We start from the raw sequence: 8,148 nt of genomic DNA on the forward strand, positions 1-8,148 counted from the left end.
TGTTACGGGTATTTTTGTTAAGAAGAAAAGTCAAAACTGCTTCTGCTTCTGCTTTTGGGAAGAAGCTACTTTTTTCTGTTTCTCAGAAAATGCTTCTGCTTCTTCCCAAAAGCACCTTTTCCCCCCAAAAAAGCTTGGTCAAACACCTCAAGTTAGGAAAAAAAGTGCTTTTGAGGAAAAAAAATACTTTTTCCCTCCTTAGAAGCTTGGCCAAACAGGCTATAAGTCAGGTCCCAATAAGTTAGTCTCACCAGCTTCAAACCATCTAATTGGAGAACGACATCTTCTACCATATAATGCTTCGTACGGTGCCATCTGAATACTGGACTGGAAGCTATTATTGTAAGCAAATTCAGCTAAAGGTAGATAAGCGTTCCAACTACCTCCAAACTCAAGAATGCAAGCTCTCAACATATCCTCCAAGATCTGTATAGTACGTTCAGACTGCCCGTCTGTCTGTGGGTGAAATGCAGTACTAAGATCTACTCGTGTACCCAATGCTTCTTGAAAAGATTTCCAAAAATGTGAGGTAAATTGTGATCCTCTATCAGAGATGATGGATATTGGAACTCCGTGAAGTCGAACAATTTCGTTCATAAATATCTGTGCATACCTCACTCTACCATATGTAGTCTTTACAGGCAAAAAGTGTGCTGATTTTGTCAGTCGATCTACAATTACCCACACAAAATCATAACCTCTAAGAGTACGGGGTAGGCCAGTCACTAAATCCATGGTAATTCTTTCCCATTTCCACTCTGGAATCTCAATCTGTTGTAGTAGACCTGCGGGTCGCTGATGCTCAGCCTTGACTTGCTGGCAAGTCAAACAGCTAGAAAAAAAAGTTAGCAACATCTTTCTTCATACCTTCTCACCAATAAAATTGCTTTAGGTCATGATTCATTTTTGTGGATCCAAGATGTATAGTGTATCTAGAGTTGTGAGCTTCTTCAAGAATAGCATGCCTCAACCCATCTACGTTTGCTACACATAGCCTGTCACCCATTCGAAGAACACCATCACTTTGAACAATCATATCCTTGCTTTTACCAGCTAAGGCCTCATCTCTATATTTGCAAAATCGCTCATCCTCATATTGGGTAGCCTTAATGCTCTCAACTAATGAAGACTTAGCATGAGCACAAGCCAAACAATGCCTCTGAATTTCCGACACTAAATCTGATACATGTACCTTCTAGTCTCTGAATATCCTTGGCCAAAAGTTTCTTTGTAGTAGCTATATGTGCCAAACTCCCCATAGATTTTCTACTCAATGCATCAGCCACCACATTGGCTTTTTCAGGATGATACAAAATAGAACAATCATAGTCCTTGAGTAGTTCCATCCACTGATGCTGCCGAAGATTTAGATCTCTCTGCTGAAAGATATACCTCAAACTTTTATGGTCAATATAAATCTCACAAGTTTCGCCGTGTAGGTAATGCCTCCAAAATTTTAGAGCAAATACCACTGCAACCATCTCCAAATCATGTGTAGGATAATTTTGCTCGTACTTTTTCATTTGTCTCGAAGCATAAGCTATTACAAGACCATTTTGTATGAGAACACATCCTAATCCCACCCTCGAGGCATCACAGAATATTGTAAATCCTCTAGAACCTGATGGTAAGTCTAATATTGGTGCAATTGTCAGACACGTTTTGAGTTTCTGAAAACTCTGATCACATTCCTCCGTCCACTGAAACTTTGCATTTTTTTGTGTTAGCTTAGTCAGTGGCGCTGCTATTCTGGAGAAATCAGCACAAAACACCTGTAATAGCCTGCTAAGCTTAAAAAGCTATGAATCTCTGTAGGAGAAGTAAGCCTAGGCCATTTCTGCACAGCTTCGGTCTTCTTAGGATCTACCATAATTCCATCTTTGGATATAACATGCCCCAGAAATGATACTGAGTCTAGCCAAAATTCATACTTTGAGAACTTAGCATAAAGCCGATGTTCTCGCAATGTTTGCAACACAGTTCTGGGATGATTCTCGTGTTCTCGTTGGCTACGAGAATATACCAGGATATCATCAATAAATACTATTACAAATCTATCCAGAAACAGCTTGAACACCCTATTCACTAAATCCATGAATGCAGCTGGAGCATTAGTCAGTCCGAAAGGCATCACAAGAAACTCATAGTGCCCGTATCGAGTTCTGAAAGCAGTCTTAGAAATATCCTCATCTTTGATTCTAAGTTGATGATAACCAGAACGGAGGTCAATCTTTGAAAAGTGGGCAGCTCCTTGTAACTGATCAAACATGTCATCTATACGGGACAAAGGATATTTATTGCTTATTGTTATCTTGTTCAACTGCCTGTAGTCAATGCACATTCTCAGGGATCCGTCTTTCTTCTTTACGAACAGTACTGGTGCACCCCATGGAGATATACTCGGTCTGATAAAACCCTTATCTAACAAATCCTGTAGTTGTTATTTTAGCTCCTTCAACTCTGCTGGTGCCATCCGATATAGAGGTATTGATATGGGCTGTGTGTCAGGTGGAAAATCAATACCAAAATCTATTTCTCATACTGGAGGCAATCCTGGTAAATCCTCAAGAAATACATTAGAAAATTCTCTCACTACTGGTACATTTTCTATACTAATTGTTTCCTTTCTTGTGTCATTTACAATAGCTAAGAGACCCAAGCAACCTTTCTTCAGAAGTCATTGAGCCTTCATAAAAGGTACAACTTTGCAAGTCTCTGGAACCTGACCCCCTTTTAGAACAAAACTAGGTTCGTTTGGTATCTCAAACTTGACTATCTTTGCATGACAATCGACGATAGCATAGCAAGAAGATAACTAATCCATTCTCATCAGCATGTCAAAGTCAATCATATCAAGTACAATAAGGTCAGCTAGAGTATCTCTACCCTCAACCCGAATTTGGCAAGCACAATACATGTATTCAGCTAATAGAGACTCTCTAACAGGAGTAGCAGCCAGAAAAGGATCATTCAATAGCTCAGGTTGTCTACTAAACCTCAAAGCAAAGTATGAGGACACATATGAGTGAGTAGATCCCGGATCAATCAACGCAAGTGCATCAAATGAACAGACAGAAAGAATACCTGTAACCACAACATTTGAGGCCTGAGCATCCTGTCTAGTAAATGCAAAAACTCTCGCCTGACCTCTACCAGCATTCCCTTATCCTTGATTCACAGTAGCACGATCTCCAGCACCTCGATCTCTATTTCCTGTACCTGTAGCACCTGAAGTATTATGAGTGGTCTGAGTAGGTGCAGTTGACTGAATAGAAGCCTGATTGAAATTTCTCGGAGGATGAGGGCAATCCCTCAAGTGATGTCCCAACTGGCCACACCGAAAGCACTCTCTAGTTAGAACACGACATTGGCCCAAATTTGATCTACCACAGGTCAGACAGACTGGAGTAGTGGCATATATCTGCCCAGAATTACGGTGTCCAAATGATGATGGTCCCCTAGTACCCTGTCTGTAATGTGGCCTGTATGTGGACTGTGAAGACAAGTGTGTCCCTATCTAAGAACCATGTTGTTGTCCCTGATTTCCTGCTCTCGATTTTCACTAAAACCGCCACTGAAAGACTCTCATGTCTTGGCATTCTTATGTAATTCACTAGCTGCACGCTCCTCACGTCCCTTGGTTTCAATCTTTCTAACAAGGTTGACTGCATCAGAGTAGGATAAAGTCTTCATCTGTGGGGCAACTGCAGTGTATAGACGACCAACCAATCCATCAACAAATCTCTGAACTCGAGCTTCTTCGGTAGGCACTAAGTAAGTAGCATATCTAGCCAGCTTACAAAACTTGGTGTTATATGTTGACATATACATATCTTGAGTCTGAATTAATCTCTCAAAGTCTCTAGCATATTTTTGCATCAGGCTGTCTGGAAGAAAATGATTTGTGAACAACTTTGTGAATTCGTCCCATGTCAGTGGTGTTGCTCCTGCTGGCCTTCCTAGCAACACAGTTTCATACTATGTATTGGCCATATCATTTAGTTTGTATGCTGCGAGCTCGACCGCTCTCTCACTAGAACACCCAAGAGCACGTACTGCCTTGAGTGTCCCATCCAAGAAACTTTGAGGATCTGCTGAATTATCAGAACATGTGAATTTTGGTGATTTTAATTTTAGGAACTCTTGTAGGGATACTTCCTTATTCCCGAATTTTTGAGTCTGTGCAGGTGCTTGTGTCTGTAAAGTAGCCTGAGGAGCTGAACTTCTACCCTGAGTAGGCACCAATGCCCCTAACACATTCAATAATCTTGCCACTGCGTGTGCAGGTAAGGCAACAGTAGGTACAACAGTTGGCACTGGTGGTGGAGCGTCCTGAACTCCCTGCCCATGCACTTGATCTCGCATAGCAGCTTGGGGTTGTCCCATGTTCCCAACTTCAGGTTGAGGAGCAGTCTGTCTTCTAGTTTGATGAACCCCAACTTGACCGCTACCTCGGGTAGTACCACGTCCAGCAGATGAGGGTGCGCGTGTCCTAGCCATCTGCAAAAGAAATACTCCAAAGTCAATCTCAAGTTATCTCAACGCACGATTAAAGAATGAAAGAAAAGAAAACATTCCTAGATGTTCAGTAGCCTCAAGATCATAAGTATGGGTGCCTACATACCCATGAACAAGACTCTACTAAATATTGCTTCATGATTTGGGACTTAAAGCCTAAGCTCTGATACCAACTTTGTCACGACCCAATTTAGGATCATGACCGGCACTTAGGAGCAAGTGCCCCCAAGTAAGCCTCATCGATATTTCATAGAAAATCTGACAGAGTTTCCTCTGTTTTTGGACTATCCAAAAATTTCCCTATCTCAAAATCAACAACCAACCATCCTAATATCAAACCAAACAATTGACAACTTATCAATTAACCAAAATAAGTCTCCACCATTACTAATCAACCCACTAACAACCAGAAGTACTAATTTATTTCCAATTTAGATAAGAAAATGCAATACTCATCCTAATTCCATAATAACAAAAGAATACTCAAGACTCTAAAAGAATGACTATGGAGCGACTCTAAGATTTCAAAGAAATGACCATAACAATAAATAAAATCTCCGCCCACGCAAACAAGTGCGAGGCTCACCAAGAACTATCAACATGTGCGCTCTAATTAACGAAATCTTCGCCTGCCTCAACTGCTGTCTCTGTAAAAGAAAATTAGCGGGAAGTGAGTCACTAGCTCAGTGAGAAATTATACTTAACCACAACCGTTTTTATTGGGGACATGTCAGAAAACATGCTAGTATATCAAACAGAAAATAACATAAAAATGCCCTTTTAGAAACAATAATTAATTTTCAGTCTCATCTTGTTTTTTTGTAGTATAATACAATTAACAATTCAGTAATAAGCTCGGTAACCACTGTATTATATCAATATTCACATTTGGGAGGTTTCAATGAACGGATCATGTAATCGGTATAACTGTGAACTTCTTCGCAAGAAGTCAAATATAACGGTAGTCCCTACTCGAGAGAAATCGGTAACGGTATGCTAGTTCTACCTTCCCACTAGCGAGGGCTATAACGGTAATCAGTAATTACAAGGTGCACCAGGTCTAACGAACCCGTCGTTAGCTACGGGATCCTTCAATGTCTACTCCCATTTATACCTGTCTCTGTAATCCGTATATACTCATAGAAAATATTTTAAAACAATATAGGGCATTTCGGTTCTTATCAAATCATAAAATTTCATTTCTATAACAGTAAATTCAAGTAACGGTAAAACAGATCTAGTGATAACGGCAATATTTAAAATAACGGTAATCATCTCAAATAACTATTTCGGTATCATATCGAGTAAAAGACTTGTCCCATATGCAACTCAAAATCATCGGTAACATATTCATATTAAAAATCATGTGTAAATCATGCAAGTTAGAAAAACACAAATTGTGGCTCACAGTACTTCGTGCGAAATACCAAACTCGTCACCTCAAACGATCCGTACGACTTTCTTCAATCAATCTATAATCACATCAATATCGATCTCGTCTTAATTTCCTTGTTTTAGCTAATTCATAGCTAATTTAGAATGCCCAACCCTTGGGTTCATGTTTAACTCTTAATTCGTCAATTTATACTTACTCACGCTACTGGTAGTTTAGAATACTTCAAAATCTATTAAATAACATTTATTCATACGATATACCCAGTTAATTCACGGAAAAGTCTTATAAATTTTTCCCAATTTTCTTGACTTTATCTTTCAAATTCTTAATCAAATCCCAAAATTATATCTACTCAGCCCTATAAGAATCATGTATATAAAATTTCATTGTCTGTACTAGATTAATAGTAACTTGAATTTTGTTGATAGCTAATAGTGTGTTAAGTATTAAGTAAAGGAATCAGATTACTATGGAAAAGTTTTAGAATTCAATTACCTAGCTTGTTACCCTTATCTGTAAATCCCTTTGTTAGAACAAAGTAAACCCACTTTATGGTTGCTTTTGATCGCCTCTGTCCTTTTTGCTTCTGTCGAGCTTGGCCCCTTATTTTTTTGTTTTTTGAATGCTTTAATGCTTCTGTTTCTTTTTAACGCAACTTTGCTGCTTTCCCCTTTTCCCTTCCCCTTTTCCCTTTTCCCCTTTCTTCATTTTTTTTATTTTTTGGCCAGAATGGGCTTCGGCCCTTTTATTGAATTCCTTATCTTTTTTTTTTGTGTGTGTGTGTGTTTTACAAGTTAGTTTCTTTTTTTTTTTTTGCTAATGACCAACACACCCTTATAAAAATATAGGGTATTATAGAGAACCAGATAAGGAACCTAATATAATTAGTTCCCTTGCGTTCAGAGTAACTAGTCAGAGGTCTGGTTCAATTCTCACTGAAATTAGATAAGGGAACAACGGAGGGAACCGATAAGGATAAGTTCCCCTGGTTGTGCAGTCAACTCTACAGCTGTAAAAGCTGCTGCATTGTACCATATAGCAGACTGTTACACTATACCGTCTGACAGTAGTACAGTAGCACAACTGTAGCTTGCTAAAGCCAAACTAAAGGACACTTTATTGCATCATCCTTGATGACCTCACACACACATATTATCAACATGAGGCAAGGAATTTTATTTCTCCAACACTTGCAAATCTAAAAATCATATTCTCTCAAGTGCTAGCCACCACCTCTCTCAAGAATAAAGTTGCTGCAACCTCAAGGACCAGATCCAGATATTGAAGATATCTTAAGTTCTTAGGTTTGTTGAGTCTTTGTTATTTTGATCTTCATTTGTAATCCTATACTACTTTCAAGAAGTGTCTTTGTAGGATATATTTAAACCACTCTTTGGTTTAGTTTCTGGACTAGAGTTAGTCAAGGTTTGTTACTTTGTTATAAATTTATTGCAAAGGGCTTACAATAGAGTTATTGTAAGGAGTGAGGGATTAAGAGTTTAATTCCTAGATTGCAATAGGTTGTAATCTAAAGTTTGCTCGGTTTAGTGGAGTTGAAATCCTACTAGGGTAGGTTGTGGTTTTTAATCCCTTGAGCAAGGAGTTTTTCATGTAAATATCGTGTGTTCTTTATTTACTGCCCATTTACTGTGAGAACAGATAGAGAACCTGGTTCCCTGTACTGTTTGGTTTTATAGTCTGTTGCTTACTGTGTCAATTGATAGTGAACCTGGTTCTCTATACAGTTTGGTGGGCTCTTAGTTTCTATCAATTGGTATCGGAGTAGGTTCTTTCTACAAGGTTAACACCTAGAAAGGATCTTCATGGATGCTCCACCAAACTTCGAGGAAGGACAATGAGCATACAGACCTCCAAGATTCAACGGCCAATACTATAGTTGGTAGAAAATAAGAATGCATGACTTCATCATGGCTGAGGACTCAGAGTTGTGGGATATAATTTGTGATGGACCTTTTGTTCCCATGAAAACTGTTAGTGAGGGAACAATTACAGTCCCCAAAACAAGAAAAGAGTACAACGATGCTGATAGAAAGACTATTGAGATGAATTTCAGGGCAAAGAAGATTTTTATTTGTGGCATCGGACCAGATGAATACAACCGCATCTCAGCTTGTCAGTTTGCTAAGGAGATCTGGGAAGCTCTTCTGTCATGACCCAAAATCCAACTAGTCGTGATGGCACCTAACCCAACCCGTCAGGTAAGCCACTTAACA

The sequence above is a fragment of the Nicotiana tomentosiformis genome, chromosome 8, assembly GCF_000390325.3.
Source record: "Nicotiana tomentosiformis chromosome 8, ASM39032v3, whole genome shotgun sequence".
Classification (NCBI taxonomy): domain Eukaryota; kingdom Viridiplantae; phylum Streptophyta; class Magnoliopsida; order Solanales; family Solanaceae; genus Nicotiana; species Nicotiana tomentosiformis.